The following is a 12,286-nucleotide window of genomic DNA, read 5'->3' on the forward strand; positions in this document are numbered from 1 at the left end:
TGAACATAGAACATAGAACAGTACAGCACAGAACAGGCCCTTCGGCCCTCAATGTTGTGCCGAGCCATGATCACCCTACTCAAACCCACCCTACACCCGTTACCCAACAACCCCCCTTAACCTTACTTTTTGTAGGACACTACGGGCAATTTAGCATGGCCAATCCACCTAACCCGCACATCTTTGGACTGTGGGAGGAAACCGGAGTACCCGGAGGAAACCCATGCACACAGGGGGAGGACGTGCAGACTCCACACAGACAGTGACCCAGCCGGGAATCGAACCTGGGACCCTGGAGCTGTGAAGCATTTATGCTAACCACCATGCTACCGTGCTGCCCTAATGAACTAAGCTGTGAGATCGGACCAAACAAATTTTGGGCGCAAGCAAAGATACGAGCCAAAAACAATGAATAATTCCACAATTCCAGAGAGGCGGTAGTGCAGTGGCATTGTCACTGGACTAGTAATGCTCTAGGGACCCACGTTCAAATCCCACCCATGGCAGATGGTGAAATTTGAATTCAATCAAAGTCTGGAATAAAACATCCAATGACTATGAAACAACTCGATTGTCATAGAAATTTGTCTGATTCACTCATGTCCTTCAGGGAAGGAAATCTGTCGTCCTTACCTGGTTTGTCCTACATCTGACTCCAGATCCACAGCAATGTGTTTGACTCTTAAATTCCCCCCAAGGATGGGTAAGACATCCACATCCCACAAAAGAATAAAAAAAGGCAACTTTGGCAACGGGAGGTGAAAAAACTCAACCTCAGGCACGTATGCCCAACTGGAGACGCAACTCCTTCACAGCAGTTGTAAGTCAGGGAGAAGGGATACAAACAACAGTGCAGCACAGGAACAGGCTGTTCGGTCCTCCAAGCCTGTGCCAATCATGATGCCTGTCTAAACTAAAACTTTGGCACTTCCGGGGTCTGTATCCCTCTATTCCAATTCTTTTTATGTATTTATCAAGGCGCCTCTTAAATACTTCTAATATATCTGTTTCCATCATCTCCTCTGGCAGCACGTTTCAAGCACTCTGCAAAAAGAAAAAACTTGCCTCGCTTATCTCCTCTAAACTTTGCCACTCGGACCTTAAACCTATGTCCCCTGGCAATTAACTTTTCCATCTCGGTGGAAAAAGCATCTGACTATCCATTCTGTCAGTGCTACTCAATTTTGTAAACCTCTATTACGTTGCCCCTCAACCTTCTTCGATGCAGTGAAAACAATCTGTGTTCTCCCAACGTCTCCTCGTAGCTGGTAGTGTGGCGACCAGAATTATATGCTAAATTCCAAATGATGGTTCTGTCCAGCTGCAGCATAACTTGCCAATATTGATACTCCAGTCCCGACCGATGAAGGCAAGCATGCCTTCTTGTCTACCTGCTTTGCTACTTCCAGTTATCTGTGACCTGTATGCCCAGATCTCTCTGCCTGCAAATACTCCCTAGGGTTCTGCCATTTACTGTATAATTCCCACCTGTATTCGACCTTCCAAAATGCATTCCCTCATATTTGTCCAGATTAAACTCCACCAGCTTTTTCTCCGTCCATGTCTCCAACCAATCTATATCCTGGTGTATCCTCTGACGATCCTCATGACTGTCCGCAACTCATCCAACCTTTGCGTCGTCCGCAAACAGTAATTAAACTAGCTACATTTTCCTCCAAATCATTTATATAAACTACGAACAACAAAGTTCAAGTTATGATCCCTGAACATCACTAGTCACAGCCTTCCATTTTGAAAAGCACCCTTCCACTCCCACCCTCTGTCTTTTATGACTGAGCTAGTTCTGTATCCATCTTGCCAGCTCACCTCTGATCAAGTGCCCCAGCAGCCTCGGACAGACCCATACCTACTGTCAGAACTTCCGAAGTCAGATCAGCCTTCCTGAAAGTGAATCCTCGGAATGTAACGTGTGCGAGTGGAGTCCCTGGCCGTGCACTGAGATCCTGTGCGGACCAACTGGCTGGTGTGTTCGCAGACATCTTCAACCTCCCCCTACTCCGTTCCAAGGTTTGACATGCTTCAAGAAGACTGCCATCACACCGGTGCCAAAGAAGAACCAGGCAACATGCCTCAATGACTACCATCTGGTGGCCTTGATGTCTATCAATATGAAGTGCTTCAAGAGATTGGGGTCATGAGACACATTAACTCCATACTCTAAGATTGCCTTGATCGACTGCAATTCACAACCGGTCCGCAGCAGACCTGGTCCTACACTCATCCCTGGAGCATCTCAACAAGAAGGACTTTTACATCAGACTCCTGTTAATTGACTACAGCTCCGCCTTCAACACCATAATCCCAGCCAACCTCGTATCAAAACTCCAAAACCTAGGACTTGGCTCCTCCCTCTGCAACTGGATCCTGGACTTCCTGACCCATAGACCACAATCAGTAAGGACAAACAACACCTCCACAATATTCCCAATACAGGGCGCCGTGAGGCTGTGTACTTGGCCTCCTGCTTTGCTCCCTATACACACACGACTGTGTGGCAAAATTTGGCTCTAACTCCATCTACGTATTTGGTGATGACACGACCGTAATGGGTTGGATCTCGAACAACGATAAATCAGAGTACAGGATCATGATAGAGAACCTAGTGGCGTGGTGTAATAATCTCTACCTCAACCTCAGCAAAACTGGGGCCGAGGTGGAGATGGTTGACTGCTTCAAATTCCTAGATGTGCACATCACCAACAATCTGACCCGGTCCGCCCACATCGACACTACGACCAAGAAACCACATCAGCGCCTATACTTGCTCAGGAAACAAAGGAAATTGAGCATGTCTGCATTGACTCTTACCAATTTTTACAGATGAACTATGGCAAGCATCCTATCTGGCTGCATCACAACCTGGTCTAGCAACTGCTTGGCCCAAGACCGTAAGAAACTACAGAGAGACATCAACACAGCCCAGTCCATCACACAAACCCGCCTCTAGTCCATTGACTCTACCCACAAATCCCTGTGCCTTGGGAAAGTGGGCAGCATTATCAAAGATTCCTCCTACCCGGGTTATTCTCTCTTCCAACCTCTCATATCAGGCAGGAGATACAAAAGTCTGAGAACACGCACTAACAGATTCAAAAACAGCTTCTTCCCTGCCGTTGCCAGACTCCTGAATGTCCCTCTTGTGGACTGAACTGATCTCTCCACCAATCTTCTCTACTCGTGTGCTTGACCCGATGTATTTACATTGAGTATCTATCGCATGTCCTGTGTTTTTTCATGTATGGAACAATCTTGTCTGGACTGTACGCAGAACAATACTTTTCGCTGTACCTCGGTACACGTGACAATAAACCCAAATCCAAATGTGACTTCACCTTTTGTACCAGTCTGCCATAAGGGACCTTGTCAGAGGCTTTACTGAAGTCCATGTAGACAACATCCACATCCATTCCCTCAGCAATAATCTACGTCACTTCCTCCAAAAAACTCAATCAAGTTAGTGAGCCTCTTTTTCCCCTGCACAAAACCAAGCTGCCTATCGCTAATAAGTCCATTTGTGGAAAAGTCCAAATGTGAGTAAATCCTGTCCTTGGGAATCCTCTCCAATAATTGCTGTACCACGAATGTAAGGGCCACAAGCCTATAGTTTCCTGGATTATCTCTGCTGTACTTCTTAAACAAAGGAACAACATTGGCTATTCTCCAGTCCACCGGGACCTCGCCTTCAGCCATTGGGGATACAAATATTTCTGTCAAGGCCACAGCAATTTGCTCCCTTGTCTCCCTCTGGGTTAGGTCCCATTAAGCCCTGGGACGTATCTACCTTAATGCTTTCTGAGACGCCCAAAATTACCAACATTTTGATATCGACATGACCCAGAATATCGCCGCACCCTTCCTGAGACTCATCATCTACCACGTCCTTTTCTTTGATGCAAAGTACTCATCCATGCTTAGATTCTCCTTCCTTGAGTGCACCAACCCTTTCCTTTCCCTGTCAACCATATTGCTCTTTATATACATATAAAAAGCCTTGGAGTGCTCCTTAATCCTTTTTGCCAAGGACCTTTCGTGACCCATTTTAGCCCTCCTGACTCCTTGCTTAATTTCTTTCCTACTTCCTTGATATTCTTCCCTCAACTTGCCATACATATCCTTCTTCCTTTCAGTAACATGCCGGTCCTGAATTCTAATCAATTGATGTTTGAAAGACTTCCACTTGTCAGATGTTGAATTAACCTCAGCCACCCCTAATCTAAATTCTTCAGTTCCTGCCTAATATTGTTGTAATTAGTCTACCCCAATTGAGCACCTCCACCCGAGGGCTATTCTTATCCTTATCCACAAGTACCATAAAATGTATGGAATTATGGTCACTGTTTATGAAATGCTCCCCTACTGAAATTTTAACCACCTGGCCAGGCTCATTCACCAATACCAGGTCCAGTACAGCCCCTTTCTTAGTTGGCCTATTTACACATTGTTTCAAGAAGTTCTCTTGGATGCTCCTTACAAATTCTGCCCCATCCAAGCCTCAAGCACTAAGTGAGTCCCAATCAATACAAGGGAAGTTAAAATCACCCATGAAACAATCCTGTTGTTTTTAACATCTTTCCAAAATCTGTTTACATATCTGCTCCTGCATCTCCCACTGGCTCCTGGGAGGCCTGTAGTTAAACCCCCAACATTGTAATTACACCCTTCCTATTCCTGAACTCTACCGATATTGCCTCTTTGCATGAACCATCCAAGGTGTCCTCCCGCAGTACAGCTGTGATATTTTCTCCTTCACCACTAATGTAACTCCCACACCCCTTTTACACCTGCCTCTATCCTGCCTGAAGCATCTAAATCCTGGAATGTTTAACTGCCAAACCTGTCCTTCCATCAATCAAGTCACTGTAATAGTAACAACATCACAGTTCCAAGTACACATCCAAGCTCTAGGCTCATCTGCCTTACCTGTTATACTTCTCACAAAGAGACAAATGCGCTTCAGACCACCAGTCCCGCTGTGTTCAGCAACTTCTCACTGCATGCCCTTCCTCTAAATCTCTTGGCCTTATTCACGAGTTCCACCTCAGTTATTTCACCTGCTGGCCTCCTGCTCTGGTTCCCACCCACTGCCACACTAGTTTAAACCCTCCTGAGTAATGCTAGCAAGCCTCCCTGCAGGGATATTTGTGCCCCTCCAGTTTTGGTGCAACCCGTCCTTCTTGTACAGGTCCCACCTGCCCCTGATGAGATCGCAAAAATCTAGATATCTGAAAATCTCCCTTTTACACCAGCTGTTTAGCTGCACTGTCTTCCTATTTCTAGCTTCAACGGCACGTGGCACAGGGAGTAATCCCAAGATTACAACCCAAGAGATCCTGGTTTTTAAACTTACTCCCTAACTCCCTGAGCTCCCCCTGCAGGACCTCTTAACTCTTCCTGTCTATGCCATGCTCTGGCTGTTGCTGTTGTTTTCCCCTGATCGGCCAGCCCCCCCCCCCCCCCCCCCCCCCAACAATTTCCAAAATAGTATACTTGTTAGAGGGGGACAGTCACAGGAGACTCCTGCATTGACTGCCTGCACCTTCGGTGTGACCATGTCTCAGACTCCTGTCTATGGAACTTTCCGCCACCTGCATGCTCCTAAGTGCATCCAACTGCTGTTCCAACTGATCCATGCAGTCTGTGAATAGCTGCAATTGGGTACACTTCCTGCAGATGCCATTAGCTAGGACACTGGAAGTTTCATGCATCTCCCACATCTCACAGGTGAAGCATTTTACCCCATTGACTGACATTTCTAGCACCAATTAATTAATTAAAATAAATACTAATTAAATTAAGTTTAAAATTAACAATATGGTCCAGAATGCTATATTTCTACTCTAGGATCTCCACTGTCCAGTTTAGTTACCCCTCTACTTAGTTAATTCATTTTAATTAGTTTTTCAATTTAAAAAAAAATGTAATGCAGATTCCCTACCAGCCAACCAGTTCATAGCTTTACTGTGATATCACTTTTTCAGTTTTTGTCAGCTTTCCTTATATATGTTAATTTATATACTCACCACTCCAATACTCCACCCAATGAGTCTACTCCCTGGAGACTAGGCCCACAAATTCCCACGGTAAGTTACTTTATATACTCGGCACTCCAATAGTCCACCCTTTGTCTCCCCAGTTCTGCTGAGCACAGAATTACCATCAATTCCAGAGATCCAAACATTGCCGACAACCACAATGGGCCAACTACACTCACGAAGGCAACAAGGGCCACTGGAATGATATTCTGGACAAAGAACATTACCCAGAAGAATAGTCAACGTGCACGCGTTCCATTAAGATATCTGCATGATTTAAGGACTGTGTACAATGCATGTGCAGAGACTGACTAGACGACCAAACAGTTGTTGATGCACAAGAGCAGTGGGTGTATAGAGGGTAACAGGATCATGCATACAAATGTGTATTTTGTTCACTGGGGGAAAAAAAGAGGATGTTTGTACCTTTAGTTCAGTTATGAACAGGGGGCTGTTTAGGTTTTGAAATGTAATCCATCAGATTGATGTCTTGGGCTTTTTGTAGTCATGTGACCATGCCACGAGGCCGACGTCTTACGACCAGTTCAATAAAAAGCCACTCACAGAAACATACTAGTGAAGACTTGCAGCGCACATATGCTCCCAAGTGTGTCTGTTCCTCCACCCCCTTTAGAATTGTACTCTTTATTTTGAATAGTGTTTTATTTGTCCTACCAAAATGTATTACTTTGGACTTTTTAAGCTGAGTGATAACTGTAAATCAGGACTGAATAGGACATGAACTAAAGTTGCCTTGTCCAGACTTGTAAAGCCTTAGTGTTAATAATGAAAATAATCTTTATTGTCACAAGTAAATTTACATTAACACTGCAAAGAAGTTACTGGGAAAAGCCCCTAGTCGCCACATTCCGGCGCCTGTTCAGGAGGGAGAATTCAGAATGTCCAAATTACCTAACAGCACATCTTTTGGAACTTGTGGGAGGAAACCAGAGAACCCGGAGGAAACCCACACAGACACGGGGAGAATGTGCAGACAGTGACCCAAGCTGGGAATAGAACCTGGGACCCTGGAGCTGTGATGCAACAGTGCTAACCACTGTGCTACCATACTGACCTTGTTAGTGATATTTTTGATCAAATATAATTTTGAATTTGCTGATCCAAAGCCCTCAATTTTCTTGAGTGACAAATATCCATTTTGTAACTGAACTCCAAAATATAATTTACCTTAAGTGGGTGCCAGGTATGTTGTCACCTTTCGTAGGAATGAAATTATCCCCCTAATTAAAACTGAATTGCATTTTATCTCGAGACAGGTAAACAATTTTCACCCCATTACCCACATCAGTATCTGGGTCTTGATGTAAAATGTGTGAAGAGAGTGAGTTGTTGAATTTGCTGATCTACTTGCCACCACTTGTTTATTTTGACTATTTCTGACAAATAATGCCAGATGAAAATGTAAAAATCACTGTATTCTTCGTCCTGTTATATTATTTAGCCCGGTCAGGAATTTTATCATGCTTGCTAAAAAAATAACATTACACTATTCATTTAGGAAATTGAGTACTTGTTCAGGCGGAGATGTGTCCATCTTGTGATTTCTAATATGTATGGCCATCAAAGCCTGTGAAATTTCCTGAGGCATTGGGTTATCTATTCTAAAAGGTTATTGATGCCACTGAAGGAAACTGAGGATTTTGGATTCATAGTGACTTAACTTCAGGCCAATCTGGTAGTAAATTTCTGCTACTCACCATGGAGTAAACTGCTCTCTCTACCAGCAAAATCCATGCATTGACCGATCAAGTGAAACATCGCAAAGAGTAGTGAAAGGACTTGAAATATTTGTATTAATCATTTACCAGCTAAAAGAACAAGAATTGTACGTCGCTAGTGCTTTTAAAGTTAATTAATTGTATTTGACTGTTCCAATGCTCTTCTGGTTGACCTTTATTCATCTCCCCTCCATAGATGTTGGTACATCCAAAACTGCATCCTAACTTAAATCGGATCCTGTCCATACCTCAACTTTGTAGTCGCTGATGTATCGGCTCCCAATCTGCCAACGCCTTGATTTTAAAATTGACATTTTCATTTCACATTCCTTCTTGTCCTCAGTATCTCTGTACACCTCTAATCCTGTAACAGTCTGAGGACTCTTGCCCTTGTCTGCACACCCACTTCTTTTGCTGACCACCTCATAACCATCTCAGACCCAAGCTCCATCTATCCAAGCTTTACCCCCTCCATCTATCTCTCAACCTTTAAAATTCTGCTTAAAGCTTACCACTTTGACCCCAAGTGTTTGGTCACTTGTGCTGATGTCTTGCTTGGCTTGGTCTCAGTTGTTCCTGTAAAGCATCTTTGCCCATTTTACCAAGTTGAATTTGCTATCTGTGTAAGTACAAGCTGTTGAAAATTTAAGAACTATTGTGAAATCCGGTCCTGTATTTTAATGAGACAAAATTTAGGCTGTAATAATTTGCACAAACCACCTAGACATCTTACTGCTAATAATGTTTCATTATCATCTATCTTTCTTTTAATCTTGGTGTTCTACGCAGACGTCCTTAGTCTTCAGTTCCTTAATAAATAAACAAATTAAGTACTTGAACACCTTGGCAGTGCTTATAGACATTTGTTGACCTGTCGAAAGGTGAAGGTAAGACTGCTTTTTTGATCAGTCAGTTTTTGTCACTAGCTGAAGTTAAGAATTGTGTTTGCATTGAACTTTTCTGTTCAGTGAATTTTGGGATTGAACTATGGCAGTAGCAGAGGTGCCGACCTCTCTTAAATCATTTAAAACATGGCTTTAAAACTCTTGGTATAACCATGCAAGAAAGGTTATTACACCCGAAAGAAGAACTTCTATGTGTATAATGCTGTATCCCATCATGTACAAACTATGGATTGCTTTAAAAAGTTGTTATTGGACAAATATGCATATAGCGTTTCATATTGAAAGGTTACACAAAAGGCAACAAAATGATTGACTAGTTTATTTTGGATGATGGTGGTGTTGGATCAGAGAAGATAATTAGCTGAGAGCACGTAATGCTTTTCTTTGAAAAGTGTCTCATGGTCTTTAGTGTCAAGCTGAAGCACTGAAACATAGCATTCTGGCCCTAATTCTGCACTAATTAACAATCCCACTAAAGAGTATAGCAAAGATGACTACTGTTTTAATACCACCCCCCCCGCCCCTCCCACCCAAAATGAATTACTGGAAGAAGAGCGAAGAGGGCTTCACTTTATATCTTGTATATGTACACTAGATATTTGAAACATTCCATTCCACACAACTAAAATAGACATTTAGACAATAGAACATTACAGCGCAGTACAGGCCCTTCGGCCCTTGATGTTGCGCCGACCTGTGAAACCAATCTAAAGCCCATCTACACTATTCCGTTATCATCCATATGTTTGGCCAACGACCATTTAAATGCCCTTAATGTTGGCGAGTCCACTACTATTGCAGGCAGGGCATTCCACGCCCGTACTACTCTGAACCTACCTCTGACATCTGCCCTATATCTATCTCCCCTCAATTTAAAGCTATGCCCCCCCATCACCTCTTAACCTTCTCTCTAACAAAAACAGCCTCAAGTCCCTCAGCCTTTCCTCATAAGATCTTCCCTCCATACCAGGCAGCATCCTGGTAAATTTCCTTTGCACCCTTTCCAATGCTTCCACATCCTTCCTATAATGCGGCCACCAGAACTGCACGCAATATTCCAAATGGTACCGCACCAGAGTTTTGTACAGCTGCAACATGACCTCATGGCTCCGAAACTCAATCCCTCTACCAGTAAAAGCTAACACACCATACGCCACCTTAACAACCCTATCAACCTGGGTGGCAACTTTCAGGGATCTATGTACATGGACACCGAGATCTCTGCTCATCCACACTACCAAGAATCTTACCATTAGCCCAGTACTCTGTATTCCTGTTACTCCTTCCAAAATGAATCACCTCACACTTTTCTGCATTACACTCCATTTGCCTAGCTCTGCAGTTTATCTATGTCCCTCTGCAACCTGCAACATCCTTCCGCACTGTCCACAACTCCAAATTACAAATTAGTGTCATCTGCAAATTTACTCACCCATCCTTCTACGCCCTCCAGGTCATTTATAAAAATAACAAACAACAGTGGTCCCAAAACAGATCCTTGTGGTACACCACTAGTAACTGAACTCCAGGCTGAACATTTCCCATCAACCACCACCCTCTGTCTTCTTACAGCAGCCAATTTCTGATCCAAACCGCTACATCATCCTCAAACCCATGCCTCTGTATTTTCTGCAATAGCCGACCGTGGGGAACCTTATCAAATGCTTTACTCTCAAGCGCCCTAACTGAACCTTCACGTCTCATCTTTACATGAGCCTCCTTCTTCCTCTTGGCAAGTGATTCAACTACTTTAATAAACCACGGTTCCCTCGCTCGAACACTTCTTCCCTGCCTGACAGGTACATACTTATCAAGGACACGCAGTAGCTGTTCCTTGAACGAGCTCCACATTTCAATTGTGCCCATCCCCTGCAGTTTCCTTCCCCATCCTATGCATCCCAAGTCTTGCCTAATCGCATCATAATTGCGATTTCCCCCAGCTATAACTCTTGCCCTGTGGTATCCTATCCCTTTCCATCGCTAAAGTAAACGTAACCGAATTGTGGTCATTATCACCAAAGTGCTCACCTACCTTCAAATCTAACACCTGGCCTGGTTCATTACTCAGTACCAAATGCAATGTGGCCTCTTGTTGGCCTATCTACATACTGTGCCAGGAAACTGTCCTGCACATACTGGACAATAACTAACCCATCTAAAGTACTCGAACTATAGCGTTTCCAGTCAATATTTGGAAAGTTAAAGTCCCCCATAACAACTACAATGTTACTTTCGCTCCGATTCAGAATCATCTTTGCAATCCTTTCCTCTACATCTCTGCAACTTTTCGGAGGCCTATGGAAAACTCCCAACAGGGTGACCTCCTTTCCTGTTTCAAGCCTCAGCCCATACTACCTCAGTAGGTGAGTCCTCATCAAACTGTAATACTGTCCTTGACTAACAATGCTACACCTCCCCCAGAGGTGATAACTATTTGTTCTAGCTCTAAGATTCCACCCTAGCTCCCTGAATACCTGCCTTACACCCCCATCCCTTTTCCTACCTATGTTGTTGGTGCCTATGTGGACCATGACTTGGGGTAGCTCCCCCTCCCCTTAAGGATCCTGAAAACATGATCCGAGACATCACAGACCCTGGCACCTGGGAGGCAACACACCAACCGCGCGTCTCTCTTGTTCCCACAAACTCTCCTATCTGTCCCCCTAACTATGGAGTCCTCAATGACTAATACTCTACTCCTCTCCCCCTTCCCTTCTGAGCAACAGGGACAGATTCTGTGCCAGAGATCTGTACCCCATGGCTTACCCATGGTAAGTGTCTCTCCCCCCCCACCCACCTCCAGCGTTCACTAGTTGTGAATGAGAGTCACGTACTTCTGCTAAGGAACTCAAAAATCAGTGCATTCATTTGAAGATAGTACCTTGTGTTGCCTCATGTTACCATAATGCTGTGGTTTAGAATTGGGAGTGCTGTATTTGATGTCTGCTCATTATTAATAAAATGTTCTCTCTGCTGTACCCTTGTTGTCATTACTGAGAAGTTATAAATGGACCTATGGAAGGTGACCTGTTGAAGAGATTATTTTAACCTTCAGTATACACGACTTCATTTAATCATTTTTTGTCTTGGTCTGTTCTTCCTATTTAATTGTTTTTAACAAAATGTAATAAATACAGTTTGCATCATACAAAATCTAATGAGGCAGCTGAAATTGAAAACTTTGAATGTGCAATCAGAGACAGACACCTGCTCCTCACTCTGGTGCCTTCAACCATTGTATGTTGTGCTACTGAGTAGCCCCTCTGTTAACAAGGCCCTGAATTTCTGCAGTGTTTCTTCTACAGAAAAATACTTGAAAGCATTTAGTCTGAGGAGGACACTGAGTGGAGGGGCAAACGGAAAATTGAGAGCGTTGCTGGTTTGGTGACGAAAGGCACGATCCAAGAGTAATACTCTGCAGAGGTTTCTGAAAAAGACAGAGACCACGAGGTGGAAAGGACTATTCAAGGTGTTCGAGGACGAAGCAGATGACTGAATGAAGGCACAAGTAGAATGAGGAAGCCATTTTGGAGAACTTTAACAAAGCGAAGTGTGAGTGTGATTGGATGTGAGAATAGATGGGTGCATG

At 43.8% G+C, this 12,286-nt stretch overlaps 1 protein-coding gene across 6 annotated transcripts in view; it reads left to right on the forward strand.

Annotated features, from left to right (window-relative positions):
- The window catches only part of ahdc1 (AT hook, DNA binding motif, containing 1), a 308,161-nt gene that overhangs the window by 38,085 nt on the left and 257,790 nt on the right, over window positions 1-12,286 (forward strand). The window lies entirely within an intron of this gene.

This window comes from Scyliorhinus canicula, chromosome 1, assembly GCF_902713615.1.
Source record: "Scyliorhinus canicula chromosome 1, sScyCan1.1, whole genome shotgun sequence".
In the NCBI taxonomy this organism is placed as follows: domain Eukaryota; kingdom Metazoa; phylum Chordata; class Chondrichthyes; order Carcharhiniformes; family Scyliorhinidae; genus Scyliorhinus; species Scyliorhinus canicula.